At 42.9% G+C, this 18,627-nt stretch overlaps 1 long non-coding RNA gene across 1 annotated transcript in view; it reads right to left on the reverse strand.

Moving 5' to 3' along the window:
• LOC123599601 overlaps nt 1-16,217 on the reverse strand; it is a 29,199-nt gene extending 12,982 nt beyond the window's left edge. Inside the window, exon 1 of the long non-coding RNA XR_006713218.1 lies at nt 15,887-16,217. This is a non-coding gene — a long non-coding RNA (uncharacterized LOC123599601). The remainder of the gene's footprint in view (nt 1-15,886) is intronic.
• Nucleotides 16,218-18,627: the final 2,410 nt, after the last annotated feature.

The raw sequence follows: 18,627 nt of genomic DNA on the forward strand, positions 1-18,627 counted from the left end.
TTCTCACCACTTTTATCCAACATAGTACTGGAAGTCTTAGCCAAAGCAACAATACAAGAAAAATAAATAAAATGCATTCAAATTGGTACAGAAGAAGTAAAACTGTCACTATTTGCAGAAAACATGCTATCTATATAAAACCCCATCAAAAACTATTAGCAGTAATGAATTCAGTAAAGTTGCCGGATACAAAATGAATATAGAGAAATCTGTTGTATTTCTATATACTATAACAAACACAAGGAGAATATAAGAAAACAATCCCATTTAAAATTACATCAAAAAAGAATAAAATAACTAGGAATAAATTTAACCAAGGTGAAAGACCTATACTCTGAAAACTATAAAACACTGAAGAAAGAAACTGAAGATGATACAAATAAATGGAAATATATGCTATGATCATGGATTGGAAGACTTATTATTGTTAAAATGTCCATACTACTCAATGCAATCTACAGACACTTGTAATCCTTATCAAAATACCAACAACATTTTTCACATAACTAGAACAAATAATATTAAAATTTATATGGAACTGCAAAAGACCCCAAATAGCTAAAGCAATCTTGAAAAAGAAGAAGAAAACCAGAAGAATCACACCGCCAGATTTCAAACTATCCTACAAAGCTAGAGTAACCAAAGCAGCATGGAACTGGCACAAAAAGAGACACATAGATCAGTGGAACAAAACAGAGACCTCAGAAACAAACCCACACATATGTGATCAGTTAACCTATGGCAAAAGAGGCAAGAATATACAATGGGAAAAGGGAATCTCTTCAATCAACGGTGTTGGGAAAACTGGACAGCTACATGGAAAAGAATGAAACTGGACCACTTTCTTACACCATATACAAAAATAAACCCAAAATGAATTAACAACCTAAATGTAAGACCTAAAACCATAAAACTCCTAAAAAAGAACATAGGCAGTAAACTCTTGGACATCAGCCTTAGCAATATATTTTTTTGGATTTGTCGCCTCAGGTAGGGGCAACAAAAGCAAAAATAAACAATCAGGACTACATCAAACTAAAAAGCTTTAGCACAGTGAGGGAAACCATCAATAAAATGAAAAGGCAACCTGCTGAATGGGAGAAGGTATTTGCAAATTATATATCCAAAAAGAGGTTAGTGTCCAAAATATATAAAGAGCTCATACAACTCAACACCAAAAAAAAAAATCCAATTTAAAAATGGGCAGAGGACCTGAATAGACCTTTTCCCAAAGAAAACATATAGATGGTCAATAGACACATGAAAAGATGCTCAAAATCACTAATCATCAAGGAAAAGCAAATCAAAATCACAACAAGATATCACCTCACACCTGTTAGAATGGTCAGCATCCAAAAGACAAGAAATAAGTGTTGGTAAGGTTGTGGAGAAAAAGGAGCCCTCTTGCACTGTTGGTGGGAATGCAAACTGGAGCAGCCACTCTGGAATATAGAGGTTCCTCAAAGAATTAAAAATAGAACTACCATATGACCCAGCAATTCCACTTCTGGGTATTTACATGAAGAAAACAAAAGCATTAGTTCAAGAAGATATATGCACCATTATGTCACTGCGGCCTTATTTGCAACAGCCAAGATATGGAAGCAACCTAAGTGTCCACCAATAGATGAATGGATAAAGAAGATGTGGTGTATATACAATGGGATATATTCAATGGTATATTACTCACCCATAAAAAAGAAGGAAATCAAGGGGCACCTGGGTGGCTCAGACCGTTAAGCATCTGACTTCGGCTCAGGTCATGATCTCATGGTTCATGGGTTTAAGCCCCATGTCAGGCTGTATGCTGACAGCTCAGAGCCTGGAATCTGCTTCGGATTCTGTGTCTCCCTCTCTCTCTGCTCCTCTGCCACTCACTTTCTGTCTGTCTGTCTCTCTCTCTCTCTCTCTCTCTCAAAATAAATAGAAAAAAATATCACAAAAAAGAAGGAAATCTTGCCATTTGCAACAACATGGATGAACCTGGAGGGTATTACATTGATTGAAATAAGTCAGACAGAGAAAGACAAGTATAAGATGATTTCACTTACATGTGGAACCTAAGAAATAAAACAAATGAACAAGCAAAACAAAACAAAAACAGACTCATAAGTACAGAAAACAAACTGGTGGTTGCCAGAGGGGGGTGAGGGTGGGGACGAGCAAAACAGATGAAGGGAATTAAGAAACACAAACTTCCCATTATAGAATAAATAAGTCATGAAGATATAAAGTACAGCATAGAGAATATAGCCAATAACATTATAATAACTTTGTAAAGTGACAGATAGTAACTACTCTTACCATGGTGAGCATTTCATCATGTATAAAGATGTCAAACCGCTATGTTGCACTCCTGAAACTAATTTACTACTGTATGTCAAGTATACTTTAATTTAAAAAAGAATACTTTTAAAGAATAAAAAAGAAAATGAAGAGACGACCTGCAAAATGGAAGGAAAGTACTTGCAAATCACATATCTGGTAAGGGATTAATATTCAAAATATATAAAGAACTTCTAAAGCTTCACAACAACAACAAAACACAAAGAACTCAAAACAGGCAAATGAGTAAACATTTCTCCAGAGAAGATATGCAAATGATCAACAAACACATGAAAAGATGCTCAACATCATTAATAATTATGCAAATGTAAACCAAAACCATAATGAGATGTCACTTCATACCTACTAGGATGGCTATACTAAAAAAATTTTTTAAAGAGCCACACACAGAAAATAACAAGTATTGGTGAGGATGTGGAGAAAATGGAACCCTCACTTGTTGATAGAAACGCAAAGTGGGATTTTAGAGGTAGAAGAAAGATGGTGTCGTAGGAGGACGCTGGGCTCACCGCGTCCTGTGGATCACTTAGATTCCACCTACACCTGTCTAAATAACCCAGAAAACCGTCAGAAGACTAGCAGTCTCCGGAGCCAAGTGCAAACGAGAGGCCCACGGAAGAGGGTAGGATGGGCGGCGAGGCGGTGCGCGCTCCACAGACTGGCGGGAGGGAGTCGGGGTGGAGGGGCGGCCCGCCGGCCAAGCAGAGCCCCCGAGTCTGGCTGGCAAAAGCAGAGGGGCCGGGCGGAGTGTGTTCCGACAGCAAGCGGGACTTGACATCTGGAAGGTTATAAGCTAACAGCTCTGGTCGGAGAACGGGAGGGCTGGAGGACAGCGGGAGAGAGAGTGGTTGAGCCCCGGGACGACAGAGCACAGCTTGGCAGGGAACAAAGGCGCTCGCCAGCGCCATCTCCCTCGCCCATCCCCCAGCCAAAATCCCAAAGGGAACCGGTTCCTGCCAGGGAACTTGCCTGCACCACGGCAAACACCCAACGCTGTGCTTCTGCGGAGCCACACCTCTGGCAGTGGCGGGTCTGACTCCCTCCAGGTGTTGCAGGGCCCTTCCCAGAGTGGATCTCCGAAGGAAAAGCGAGCTGAGCCTACCCCTCCCGCCCCCGTGCACCTTGCCGATCCACCCCAGGTAATACACCAGATCCCCAGCACCACAAGCCTGGCAGTGTGCAAGTAGCCCAGACGGGCCACACCACCCCACAGTGAATCCCGCCCCTAGGAGAAGGGAAGAGAAGGCACACACCAGTCTGACTGTGGCCCCAGCGGTGGGCTGGGGGCAGACATCAGGTCTGACTGCAGCCCCGCCCACCAACTCCAGTTATACACCACAGCACAGGGGAAGTGCCCTGCAGGTCCGCACCCCTCCAGGGACTATCCAAAATGACCAAACGGAAGAATTCCCCTCAAAAGAATTTCCAGGAAATAACAACAGCTAATGAACTGATCAAAAAGGATTTAAATGATATAACAGAAAGTGAATTTAGAATAATAGTCATAAAATTAATCGCTGGGCTTGAAAACAGTATAGAGGACAGCAGAGAATCTCTTGCTACAGAGATCAAGGGACTAAGAAACAGCCAGGAGGAGCTAAAAAATGCTATAAATGAGCTGCAAAATAACATGGAGACAACCACGGCTTGGACTGAAGAGGCAGAGGAGAGAATAGGTGAACTAGAAGACAAAATTATGGAAAAAGAGGAAGCTGAGAAAAAGAGAGATAAAAAAAATCCAGGAGTATGAGGGGAAAATTAGAGAACTAAATGATGCACTAAAGAGAAATAATCTACACATAATTGGTATTCCAGAGGAGGAAGAGAGAGGGAAAGGTGCTGAAGGGGTACTTGAAGAAATCATAGCTGAGAACTTCCCTGATCTGGGGAAGGAAAAAGGCATTGAAATCCAAGAGGCACAGAGAACTCCCTTCAGACGTAACTTGAATTGATCTGCACGACATATCATAGTGAAACTGGCAAAATACAAGGATAAAGAGAAAATTCTGAAAGCAGCTAGGGATAAACGTGCTCTAACATATAAAGGGAGACCAATAAGAGTCGTGACGGATCTCTCTACTGAAACTTGGCAGGCCAGAAAGGAATGGCAGGAAATCTTCAGTGTGATGAACAGAAAAAATATGCAGCCGAGAATCCTTTATCCAGCAAATCCGTCATTTAGAATAAAAGGTGAGATAAAGGTCTTCCCAAACAAACAAAAACTGAAGGAATTCGTCACCACTAAACCAGCCCTACAAGAGATCCTAAGAGGGATCCTGTGAGACAAAGTACCAGAGACATCACTACAAGCATGAAACCTACGGACATCACAATGACTCTAAACTCATATCTTTCTATAATAACACTGAACGTAAATGGACTAAATGCACGAACCAAAAGACATAGGGTATCAGAATGGATAAAAAAAAACAAGACCCATCTATTTGCTGTCTATAAGAGGCTCATTTTAGACCTGAGGACACCTTCAGATTGAAAGTGAGGGGATGCTACTGGAAGTCAAAAGAGAGCTGGAGTAGCCATACTTATATCAGACAGACTAGACTTTAAAGTAGAGGCTGTAACAAGAGATGAAGAAGGGCATTATATAATAATTACAGGGTCTATCCATCAGGAAGAGCTAACAATTATAAATGTCTATGTGCCGAATACAGGAGCCCCCAAATATATAAAACAATTACTCACAAACATAAGCAACCTTATTGATAAGAATGTGGTAATTGCAGGGGACTTTAACACCCCACTTACAGAAATGGATAGATCATCTAGACACACGGTCAATAAAGAAACAAGGACCCTGAATGATACATTGGATCAGATGGACTTGACAGATATATTTAGAACTCTGCATCCCAAAGCAACAGAATATACTTTCTTCTCGAGTGCACACGGAACATTCTCCAAGATAGATCACATACTGGGTCACAAAACAGTCCTTCATAAGTATACAAGAATTGAGATCATACCATGCATACTTTCAGACCACAATGCTATGAAGCTTGAAATCAACCACAGGAAAAAGTCTGGAAAACCTCCAAAAGCATGGAGGTAAAACAACACCCTACTAAAGAATGAATGGGTCAACCAGGCAATTAGAGAAGAAATTTAAAAATATATGGAAACAGGCGAAAATGAAAATACAACAATCCAAACATTTTGGGATGCAGCAAAGGCAGTCCTGAGAGGAAATACATTGCAATCCAGGCCTATCTCAAGAAACAAGAAAAATCCCAAATACAAAATCTAACAGAACACCTAAAGGAAATAGAAGCAGAACAGCAAAGACACCCTAAACCCAGCAGAAGAAGAGAAATAATAACGATTAGAGCAGAAATAAACAATATAGAATCTAAAAAAACTGTAGAGCAGATCAATGAAACCAAGAGTTGGGTTTTTTTTTTATTTTATTTTTTTTAATGTTTATTTATTTTTGAGACAGAGAGACAGAGCATGAATGGGGGAGGGTCAGAGAGAGAGGGAGACACAGAATCTGAAGCAGGCTCTAGGCTCTGAGCTGTCAGCACAGAGCCTGATGCGGGGCTCGAACTCATGGACCGTGAGATCATGACCTGAGCCGAAGTTGGACGCTTAACTGACTGAGCCACCCAGGCGCCCCAAGAGTTGGTTTTTTGAAAAAAATAAACAAAATTGATAAACCTCTAGCTAGGCTTCTCAAAAAGAAAAGGGAGATGACCCAAATAGATAAAATTATGAATGAAAATGGAATTATTACAACCAATCCTTCAGAAATACAAGCAATTATCAGGGAATACTATGAAAAACTATATGCCAACAAACTGGACAACCTGGAAGAAATGGAAAAATTCCTAAACACCACACACTTCCAAAACTTGATCAGGAGGAAATAGAAAGCTTGAACAGACCCATAACCAGAGAAGAAATTGAATCAGTTATCAAAAATCTCCCAACAAATAAGAGTCCAGGACCAGATGGCTTCCCAGGGGAGTTCTACCAGACGTTTAAAGCAGAGATAATACCTATCCTTCTCAAGCTGTTCCAAAAAATAGAAAGGGAAAGAAAACTTCCAGACTCATTCTATGAAGCCAGTATTACTTTGATTCCTAAACCAGACAGAGATTCAGTAAAAAAAGAGAACTACAGGCCAATATCCCTGATGAATATGGATGCAAAAATTCTCAATAAGATACTAGCAAATCTAATTCAACAGCATATAAAAAGAATTCTTCATCATGATCAAGTGGGATTCATTCCTGGGATGCAGGGCTGGTTCAACATTTGCAAATCAATCAACGTGATACATCACATTAATAAAAGAAAAGATAAGAACCATATGATCCTGTCAATTGATGCAGAAAAAGCATTTGACAAAATTCAGCATCCTTTCTTAATAAAAACCCTCAAGAAAGTCGGGATAGAAGGAACATACTTAAACATCATAAAAGCCATTTATGAAAAGCCCACAGCTAACATCATCCTCAATGGGGAAAAACTGAGAGCTTTTTCCCTGAGATCAGGAACACAACACGGATGTCCACTCTCACCGCTGTTGTTTAACATAGTGTTGGAAGTTCTAGCATCAGCAATCAGACAACAAAAGGAAATCAAAGGCATCAAAATTGGCAAAGATGAAGTTAAGCTTTCACTTTTTGCAGGTGACATATTATACATGGAAAATCCAATAGGCTCCACCAAAAGTCTGCTAAAACTGATACATGAATTCAGCAAAGTTGCAGGATACAAAATCAATGTACAGAAATCAGTTGCATTCTTATACACTAATAATGAAGCAACAGAAAGACAAATAAAGAAACTGATCCCATTCACAATTGCACCAAGAAGCATAAAATACCTAGGAATAAATCTAACCAAAGATGTAAAAGATCTGTATGCTGAAAACTATAGAAAGCTTATGAAGGAAATTGAAGAAGATATAAAGAAATGGAGAAACATTCTTGGGTGCTCATGGGTTGGTAGAATAAATATTGTCAAAATGTCAATAGTACCCAAAGCTATCTACACATTCAATGCAATCCCAATCAAAATTGCACCAGCATTCTTCTCAAAGCTAGAACAAGCAATCCTAAAATTCATATGGAACCACAAAAGGCCCCGAATAGCCAAAGTAATTTTGAAGGAGACCAAAGCAGGAGGCATCACAATCCCAGACTTTAGCCTCTACTACAAAGCTGTAATCAAGACAGCATGGTATTGGCGCAAAAACAGACACATAGACCAATGGAATAGAATAGAAACCCCAGAACTAGACCCACAAAAGTATGGCCAACTAATCTTTGACAAAGCAGGAAAGAATATCCAATGGAAAAAAGACAGTCTTTTTAACAAATGGTGCTGGGAGAACTGGACAGCAACATGCAGAAGGTTGAAACTAGACCACTTTCTCACACCATTCACAAAAATAAACTCAAAATGGATAAAGGACCTGAATGTGAGACAGGAAACCATCAAAACCCTAGAGGAGAAAACAGGAAAAGACCTCTCTGACCTCAGCCGCAGCAATTTCTTACTTGACACATCCCCAAAGGCAAGGGAATTAAAAGCAAAAATGAACTATTGGGACCTCATGATGATAAAAAGCTTCTGCACAGCAAAGGAAACAATCAACAAAACTAAAAGGCAACCAATGGAATGGGAAAAGATATTTGCAAATGACATATCAGACAAAGGGCTCGTATCCAAAATCTATAAAGAGCTCACCAAACTCCACACCTGAAAAACAAATAATCCAGTGAAGAAATGGGCAGAAAACATGAATCAACACTTCTCTAAAGAAGACCTCCGATGGCCAACAGGCACATGAGAAGATGCTCAACGTCACTCCTCATCAGGGAAATACAAATCAAAACCACACTCAGATATCACCTCACGCCAGTCAGAGTGGCTAAAACGAATGAATCAGGAGACTATAGATGCTGGAGAGGATGTGGAGAAACGGGAACCCTCTTGCACTCTTGGTGGGAATGCAAACTGGTGCAGCCACTCTGGAAAACAGTGTAGAGGTCCTCAAAAAATTAAAAATAGACCTACCCTATGACCCAGCAATAGCACTGCTAGGAATTTACCCAAGGGATACAGGAGTGCTGATGCATAGGGGCACTTGTACCCCAATGTTTATAGCAGCACTCTCAACAATAGCCAAATTATGGAAAGAGCCTAAATGTCCATCAACTGTGAATGGATAAAGAAATTGTAGGGGCGCCTGGGTGGCGCAGTCGGTTAAGCGTCCGACTTCAGCCAGGTCACGATCTCGCAGTCCGTGAGTTCGAGCCCCGCGTCGGGCTCTGGGCTGATGGCTCAGAACCTGGAGCCTGTTTCCGATTCTGTGTCTCCCTCTCTCTCTGCCCCTCCCCTGTTCATGCTCTGTCTCTCTCTGTCCCAAAAATAAATAAACGTTGGAAAAAAAAAATTAAAAAAAAAAAAAAAAAGAAATTGTGGTTTATATACACAATGGAGTACTTCGTGGCCATGAGAAAGAATGAAATATGGCCTTTTGTAGCAACGTGGATGGAACTGGAGAGTGTTATGCTAAGTGAAATAAGCCATACAGAGAAAGACAGAAACCATGTTTTCACTCTTATGTGGATCCTGAGAAACTTAACAGGAACCCATGGGGGAGGGGAAGGAAAAAAAAAAAGAGAGAGAGAGTGGTTAGAGTGGGAAGAGCCAAAGCATAAGAGCCTCTTAAAAACTGAAAACAAACTGAGGGCTGATGGGGGTTGGGAGGGAAGGGAGGGTGGGTGATGGGTATTGAAGAGGGCACCTGTTGGGATGAGCACTGGGTGTCGTATGGAAACCAATTTGACAATAAGTTTCATATATGTAAAAAAAAAAAAGAAAGAAAGAAAGAAACGCGAAGTGGTATGGCCGTTGTGGAAAACATCTTAGTGGCTCAAAAAATTATACTAGAATAGTACGTGACCAAGCAGTTCCACTCCTGAAGCGAGACCCCACAGAAGACTCAAGTGGTGGAGCGGGATATCGGAAGTTACAGATACTAGTTCTTTCTTTTGACCTAGTTGGTCCACTGGCTGTTGCCCTTGGCCACCTCCCCTCCCCCTAACCTCCCACCCCACAAGACCTCACAAATCAGGGACCTGATGTCAAGGGGTCGTTCAGGAACCCGCTCCAGACTTCGGGGGCAACTGTTCTTATCAGGAGGTACAGAGAAGAATGAAAGGAAAGAGAGTCTACACTGGGGGGGGGGTTCTAATTTTGGGCAGGGGAAACTTAATTTTCAATTTGCATGCCACCTCTCCGCGGTATTCTTATGGTTCCCTTTTCCTCTCTCCGGAGTCTCTAGAAAGTCTACACTTCCCTCTAGTGGCCGAACCTTGCCATTGCACAGTCCCCTTAACTGTCTTGTACTTTTTACTCTGAATTCACGATGTAGGCGATCAGGGAAAAATAGAACTCTCTTCTCAAGCCTCTAACCGAATAGCTCAAAATCAAGGTTAGAAGGTCCACGCTGTCTTTGTGGATAAGAGTGAAATATATAAGGAAATGGCGCATGAGATGGTTTTCCTGACCTCAACGGAAGTCTTAGTTCAAATTGTGAGGGAGGCCCTGTGCCTTTGACTCTTTCCCACCCTTTTGTAAGCTGTCCATTTTTCTAGGTTTTTGGAATCTTCAGTGGGCTTAGAGATCCCTGGCCTCTGGATTTCCCACCTAGGTTGGAATGCTCTGAAGTGAGCTGCCCTCGGAGGACTCACACCGTGAGCAAGGAGGTATCTGAAGTTTCAGGGCAGTGAGATGGTTTCCGGAAACCTATCTGGACAGCCTCCACCAAAGCACAGAGCCTGTTAGCTGCTCCCCCTGGCAAGCTCCCCCCGGCTTGCCCTACAGATTCTCTGAGTGCTTCCTGCAGGGAGAATCTCGATGGTTGCTTGAACAGAGAAGAAAGGGCGGAGTAGTAAGGTGAGCATAACCACACCAGACAGCTGTCTTCTGAGGGGAGACGCGAAGCGGGTTGTATGAAGTGGACACCATCACGGGTGGGGGGGGGCTTCATCCTTGCAACGTCTCACGTATTTTCTAGCAAGACCTAATGCACAGCATCTGACCACTGCCCTAGAGATGATGTGTGGTGGAGAAGTGGCTCCACATCAGAGGCGACGTAATGAGGGCCCTCCTTACCAGTGGGAGCTCTCTCTGTGAAACATGCAGCCAGTGGTGGAAGCAAACACTTTGTATATTCATGAGGGGTCCCATGCAGAGAACAGGGCGGGTCTTCTCAGACTGGCAGCCATGACTAAGACAGCATCGAAGCCCTGGACCCAGGAAATAATATTCATGTAGACCATCTGCCAGGGACAAGCAAGTATCTAGAGCAGGTGCAACAGCATCCGGAGCTACCTGTTTTCCCTGCCTTACGAAGAAGAAAGCAACCTCCCTAAACTGCAAACGAATTTCAGGCCACAAATCCTGAAAGTTAAACTCCCAAGTGACTAAGAAATCTTTAACCCACTTCTCCCCAGCACAAATATTAAGAATGCTTTATAAATCCTAAACGTTTTACTGGACAAATGCCATCACCTCTTCCAAATGTTTGTTATCGGTATTCTTTCCTTATGGCATTTTGGAAGAGGGTTAACTTGAACCACAGTGTTCCATTGTCCTGTCCCCTGCTAAGTGCCACTGGGTCTCACCTTTCTTACCTGCATGGCTTGAGGCTTTTCCTGAACAGCTAACCTCAGAGGAATCCATGGAGGGGTGAATCGGTTGTACTTATGTTAGAATTGTCAACATATCAGAAACAACTTCATGCAAATATAAAACGAACGTGTACCAATGGTTTTATTAAATTCATTAATTAATGAATAGATATGAAAACTAGTTCCGAGGAGATTTCAAAGAACTGAGATTTATGTCAGTCAAGTCGAAGGAATGCTGGAAAGAATTTACTAATATCTGTGACACTGGTTACTATCCTGCTGGGCGAGAAAGTATCTGAGGCCATCTTTTCTACTAGAGGGCAATCAACTGCACTGTCCCAGACGAAAGCCATTTGCATTACAGTGGCCAAGGCTCATTTACAAAACTTTCCGGCAAGAATCATTTATGTTATTATTGGCTCTCTGCCAGTTAACCTCTACTTCTTACAGTTATAAAACACCTGGGGGGATAAAAGTTGAATCAAAGGTGCATAACCAGCACTCCACTGAAAGAATAACGAGTGATGTCTTCATTTTTCTTGACAATGTAGGAAATAGAATGTGTACATTAACCGGGGCCTCTGGCTGTGAGCATTTCCCTCCTCCTTTGTTCATACAAATGCCAAAGCTTGTTTATATAAATTCTGAGCTAAGCCCATAGGTGGCTTTTTCCCCTGTAACATTGTCTTTGTCTCAGGGATGTTTATGCCAGCTGTGGGACCATGTGAAGTCCCACTGGGTGAGGCTGGCATCCCAGAGGGCTCAGTGTGCATCCCAGATGCAGAAGAGTGTCTGCCTGGCCTTTGTAGAGACACATTAGGGTCAGCCTGGAGCAAACCTGTCCTATAAAGGACTAGATAGTAAATATTTCAGACTTCACAGGACCAGAAGCTCTCTGCAGAAACTACTCAGTCACTGTAGCACAAAAGCAGTTACAGACAACACAAAACGAATCATGTGGCTGTGTTTCGATAAAACTTTCAAAATAGGCAGTGGGCTGGATTTGGTACATGGGCCATAGTTTGTCAATCCCTGGTGTGTTAGACTCCTCAGACTTCTGTAACAAAATACCATCAACTAGGTGGCTTAGACAACAGATATTTATTTTCTCACAGTCTTGGAAGCTGGAAGTGCATGATCAAGGTGCCAGCAAATTTGGTTTCTGGTGAGAGCTCTTTTCCTGGCATTACAGATGGCCACCTTCTCACTGTGTCCTTACATGGCCTTTTGTGTGTAGAGGTGTGGAGATAAAGAGAGAGGGAGATCTCTAGTATCTCTTCCTATTCTTAAAAGGCCACCAGCCCTATCAAATGTAGGCCCCCCTTTATGACTTCATTTAAGCTTTATTGCCTCCTTTGCACCCTGTCTCCAAACACAGTCATATTGGGGGCTAGGGCTTCAATGTCCTACCAATGTCCTTCAATTCAGTCCATAACCCTGGTATAGAGTATACAAGAACCTTCATTCATTCATTCATTCAACAAATATTCGCTGTGTTCACAACTGAGCCGTCTCTAGACAGATCCAATCCCTGCCCTCGTCAAACTCTGGTGTGGCAGAGAAGGCACAGTTTAAACAAGGAATTGTAATAAAGTGCAGGAGTTATCAGTCCAAAACAAACAAAGTCCAATGAGAAGATGACATTTAAGGTGAAACGTAAATGTTTATGAAGATGCTGAGTTTGTTGGTGATATATCCAAGTAGAGATGTCATTTGGGAAGGTAGATATACTGGGTTGAGAACTCAGAAAGCAGGTCTGGGCTACAGACATTTGACAGTCATTGAAGCCATGGCAGTGGTTGAGAGCTCCTAGGAGAGCAGGGGTGGGGCCAAAAATTTGTATTTCTACCAAGTTCCCAAAGAAGAAGATGCATCTGGAATATGGTTTGATTTTAGAAAAAGATCTTTCAATTATAAACTGAATGTAACCAGGAAAGATAGCTTTTGGTACCTTCCAGAGGAACTAGAACATCTAAGAAAATCCAAGATCTGACACTTTGGTAATGGAGTCAAGAAATAAACCTAGACCAAAAAAATCACCACCACCACCACCATCATTATCATCATCATCATGGTGGATCCAACGTCCATTTCTCTAATATTAGTCATCTTGGACCACCTAATGGAGGACAACAAATACCTTCCATATTGCTGGGTATTTCTTGGCTTTCATGTAAGTAACTTAATTTTTTGTTAAGGTTTATTTCTGAGAGACAGAGAGAGATAGAGCATGAGTGGGGGAGGAGCAGAGAGAGAGGGAGACATAGAGTCTAAAGCAGGCTCCAGGCTCTGAGCCGTCAGCACAGAGCCCAACACAGGGCTTGAACTCACCGACCGCAAGATCATGACCTGAGCCGAAGTTGGACGCTCAGCCAACTGAGCCACCCAGGCGCCCTTCTTGTAAGTAATTTTTAAAGAAGCAACCTCAATAGGCACTGATCAACGAAATACAAGTTGTTATAGCACAAAAGATCTAAAGGTAGATGTCCTCCATCCATTGAGCAGGGCTTAGTCCTTGAGTTAATTTCTTTTTGTTTTATTGTTTATTTTTGAGAGAGAGAGAGAGAGAGAGAGAGAGCACGGGGGGAGGAGGAGAGAGAGGGAGACAGAGGATCCAAAGCAGGCCCTGAGCTGACAGCAGAGAGCCCAATGTGGGGTTCAAACTCACGAACTGTGACATCATGACCTGAGCTGAAGTTGGATGCTTAACCAACTAAGCCACCCAAGGGCCACAGCCCTTGAGTTAATTTCATCACCACGAAGGTGACTGTGGCTTTTGTCATTGTTGCTTCAGCCCAGAAAACTATTTGGTTCCAACTGACCTTAGAAGAGACAGATCTCAAAATTTAGTGGAAAGGTTACCAGCAAGGACTTTGGAGTCAGCCAGCCCTGGATTTGATTATTAGAATTGTCATTTACTTTCAGTGACCTAGGGCACATTCTTTTCTATGTTTGTTTCCTTATATTAAAATACGAATAAGTCTAGGGTTTTTCTGAGAATTAAATTAAAACAAAAAAAACATGGAAAGAGCAGAATTCTTGGCCTGTGGTAAGTACTCAATAAATAGTAACTATTTTTTGTCACTATTTTTTTTTTTCAACGTTTATTTATTTTTGGGACAGAGAGAGACAGAGCATGAATGGGGGAGGGGCAGAGAGAGAGGGAGACACAGAATCGGAAACAGGCTCCAGGCTCTGAGCCATCAGCCCAGAGCCCGACGCGGGGCTCGAACTCACGGACCGCGAGATCGTGACCTGGCTGAAGTCGGACGCTTAACCGACTGCGCCACCCAGGCGCCCCTTTTGTCACTATTTTTATTTTAATTGTTGTTTGGAGTAGAAATGAAAAGTTGAAGAATGTTTAGTCAGCTCACAAAGTTGTCAGAGGGTTTTAATAACTTGCTATAACGTGATAAAACAGAAATTCTGCTAACCTTAGAGAAGAGGCTTAAGAGTCATGTAGGAAGTTGAATGACCTTAATATTGTTGTATAATGAAAACTCATCACAAGAAAGGAACACACTTATAAATCCCTTCACACCGCAGCCCCGGTGAACAATTAACAAAATGGGAAAATGCAAAGGCAGCTAGCAAAGAATGCTAAAGAGAGGTAGAGAACCTTGCAACAAGGAAAGAAAAGAATCATTCCCAAATTTACAAATAATGGGCAACAGGTCATTTTGCAGAGAGCCTTGGAGCAAAACACTCTTCATCACAGTTGAAAAACAGTTTGATTTCATTTGGAGCCTTAAACCGAGTCTCAAGTGCTCCTGCCAACGAGTGACAGAGTCTCCAGTATCAGGAAGCAGCTACACAGGGCAGAACAGGGCAGGACAGTATCTGCATAGGACCCACGAAGAAAATTCACTAAACCGGGACACAACCAAAGGGAAATCCTGGTGGGACCAGAGAAATGACCATTTCACAGCCCTGCTCAGGTGAGTTTTCACTCAAGACGAGGAATCAAAAGTTCATCTTTGGGGGTGCTTGGTGTGGGGGCGCCTGGGTGGCTCGGTTGGTTAAGCATCCAACTCTTAATTTTGGCCAAGGTCATGATCTCGTGGTCGTGAGATCAAGCCCCAAGTTGGGCTCCATGCTGAGAGGGGAGACTGCTTGGGATTCTCTCTCTCCCTCTCTCTCTGCCCCTCCCCAGAGACACCATCAGACAGTGCAGTCAAGGCTGTAGAACCAGTTCAGTGTGATTCCCCAGGGACAGCTTTTACGAGTGTCTCTCCCCATTTAGACTGTTTCTTCTTGTAAGAAAAGACTTTCACTGTGAAGAAGAAAATGCCCTCATTGAAGTCATCTTTGCCTTCTGAGATGGGTAAGGTTGTTGAGGACGGGGGAGGAGGAGCGAGAGCAGTCCTGCTGACAAATTTAACCCCACCCATTATAAAAAAAAGAACTGCAGAGTTTCTCTTGCTGCAACACAATGCTCGAAGATGCTGGAAGGTGCCAAATAGAGAGATGTCCTTTGTGGTGAAGGGACACATCAGTGAGTTTGGGTCTACAGAAAGATGGTCTCCAAGCTTAAGTTTGGTGGAACCAAAAAGAGATGGCTTGGAGGCAAACACTTAGTTTCTACAGAAGCAGCTGATAGGAAAATGAAGGAATATGGCATTGACCCTGCAAGCTGGAGCCCTGCGCAGAAAGACAAATAGGAAGAGGCTCCCAGGGTTGGGACCTGACAGACCTCGCCCTCCACTGCCTTAAACCCTCAGTAAAAGTTTGGTATGAGCAGCATCATGGAAGGTTTTCAGCAAGGCAGTTAGGGAGACATACAGAATGCCTAGGGAAGAAAAAGAGCAGAGACAAAGAACTAAAAGACAACAGGAAAAGTATAAACCTTCTGGGAATATCGAGAGGCTTACCTTTAATGGAATAATGGCACAAGCTAATGATAATTCATTTATTCTTTCACTCAAGCATTATTTACTGAGCACGGCTCTTGTGCCAAGTATCGCACAGCCGGCTTGAACCGGTTCATGAGAGCCCATCCTGCTCCTGTCTTTCCAGCTCTTCATTCACTTGACGTCATGTCGGTAGCTTGAAAGTGGCCATGTGAGGAAAGTTTACACACAGGAATCAGCAAATGCTACAAATCAGGGTTTTGTTGTTTTGGGGTGTTTGGAATTTTTTTCTGGAGAGTTGGTCTGCCTGTATACCATTGGCCAGCCACTATGTTTTGGAATACAGCAGCAAACTAAACAGTCAAGGTCATAACCCTTGCAGAGCACATGTTCTAGGAGGAGGAGATCAAAGAATTAATTGATTGGTTGATCGACTAGTCGATCGATGAACAAGCTATTTTCAGCAGGTGAGCAAGGCTCTGAGGAAAATAAGACAGGGTGATTTGATAGGCTGTGGGGGTTGGGAAGGCTTCCTTAAGGAGGCAATACTTGAGTCTCTTATGGTTTGCCTCCCTCCCTCTCGAGACTCTTAAAAACTGAGAATAAACTGAGGGTTGATGGAGGGGGGGGGGAGGGAGGGGAAAGTGGGTGATGGGCGTTGAGGAGCGCACCTGTTGGGATGAGCACTGTGTGTTGTATAGAAACCAATTTGACAATAAATTTCATTTTTTTAAAAAAGGAGGCAATACATGAGCCGTGACATAAATTTGCATGTGCAAAATCATCCCAACAGAGCGGAGTCATCTGTAGAGGGAGGTACTCTGATCTGTACTTTTTGTTTCTTTTTGACATGTTGTTAAAGTGTTTACAACGGGGCTGTCATTTGTAATATTCTATTACGTTGCCTATAAAGTTACCACCAATAATTCGATAATTATGTCCTTGGCTAAGTCACACCTCCTACTTGCGTGGTGAAGCCCATTCCTTCTTAAATCCTCAATGCAAGCAATTCTACCCTCCACCTATAGCATCATCAGGTCTTTTACTTGAGGGGTCTCTTCCAGCAGCATCAAAACATAACTGTTTCTCCCCTTCTAAAAATGCCTTTTTTCTGTCCCATCACCCCTCTAACTGCTGCTCCATTTCTCGTCATGCCTTTACAGCAAAATGCTCCAAAGAAAGGTTTCTATTCACTCTCTCTAAGTCCTGTCCTCCCTTCTCTCTTGAGCCAGTGCAGGAAGGATCCCACCTCACCACTCACCAGCACTGCACTTTTCAAGGTCAGGAGCAAACTGTGTTGCTGATTTTTTTTTTTTTTTTTGAAAGAGACAGAGAGTGAGTGAGAGAGAGGGCATGAGTTGGGGAGGGGCGGAGAGAGAGACTGAGAATCTCCAGCAGACTCCCTGCTGTCAGCACAGAGTTCCATGCAGCACTCGATCCCATAACCCTGGGGTCATGACCTGAGCCAAAATCAAGAGTCAGACATTCAACCTACTGAGCCACACAGGTGCCCCATGTTGCTGAATTTTTACTCTAACTCAAACTCTTGGCACTGTTGAACAAAATCAGTCCCTGGCCATAGCCTACATGAGTTTTGTGCCTGACTTCTAGGAATTGACCCTTTCCTGGACTTCCTCCTACCTCACCAGGTGCTTTTCCCCAGTCTCTTGCTGGTTCCTCCCCATAAATGAGAACATGCCCCAGGGTTCAATCCTTGGACTTCATCCTTTTCCTAATTATGCTCATTTCTCCAAGATCTTACCTGGCCTCACAGCTTCAGATACCATCTCAGAGCTGAGGATTCTCAAAGCCTATCACCTAGCAGACTCTCCCAGCTGAGCCTTTTTGAATGTGTGCTGCCTACTTAACATCTCTGCCTGGAGCTAGAACGGTCCCGTAAGGTGGGAGTCTTTACCACCCCTTTGTTTAAAACCCTCCAAGGGTTCCTACCTTGCTCAGAGTAAAAGTCGAAGTCATAGAAATGGTCTATAGGAACCCCCCCCTGGACTTCTGTGACCTGCTCTGGATTGATTCTAAGATCCGCTTACAGTGCAAGAGGTTTTGGGGGAAGTAGGAGACCCACGGCCCCGGTGCTAGTTCAGGTTCCCCCAGAAGCAGGTGAAAGAAACCAGCTATGTCACCCCAATAGACCTCTTTAACATAAAATTTATTTTAAGCTGAAGGCAATTAAGAAGTTGCAACCACAAAAAGCTTTTCCCACCCTCCCCTTTTTGGCCTAAAGGCCAGGTATGAATTCTGCTTATACTGGAGGTAGACTTATCCGCACTAGAGGAATCTGCAAACAAACCTTTCCCCATCCGTGACCTCCATATATTTCCCTTCCCACAGAAAGTCCCCTTGGGAGCCTAAAACTGCTTTCCTTTGTCTAGTTATTTCTCTGCAGATTTTTGTTCTTTGTTGAAGATGCTAATAAAGCATGTTCTAGCCACAGCTTTGGGTTATTATGTATACAGATTTTCCCCACATGGTGTGTGCTATACAAGTTAATCAACTGTTTTCCTCTTGTCAATCTCTTTGTTAAAGAGCCCCAGCCAAACAACCTAACATAGGGAGAGGTGAGGGTTTGACTCCCCCACACAGGACAAGGGCAAGGACCTGGGGGCAGGTGATTTACTTATGACACGGACTAAGACACAAATGTGATGGAGAGAGTGAGATGGAGGAGGGAGAGACTCCAGCAAGTTGCCTGGTCCTGAGGGAGAGGACATCTGGGGCTCCTTCCTGCAGGGAACTCTGAGAAA

Source organism: Leopardus geoffroyi, chromosome C1 (genome assembly GCF_018350155.1).
Source record: "Leopardus geoffroyi isolate Oge1 chromosome C1, O.geoffroyi_Oge1_pat1.0, whole genome shotgun sequence".
Lineage (NCBI taxonomy): Eukaryota > Metazoa > Chordata > Mammalia > Carnivora > Felidae > Leopardus > Leopardus geoffroyi.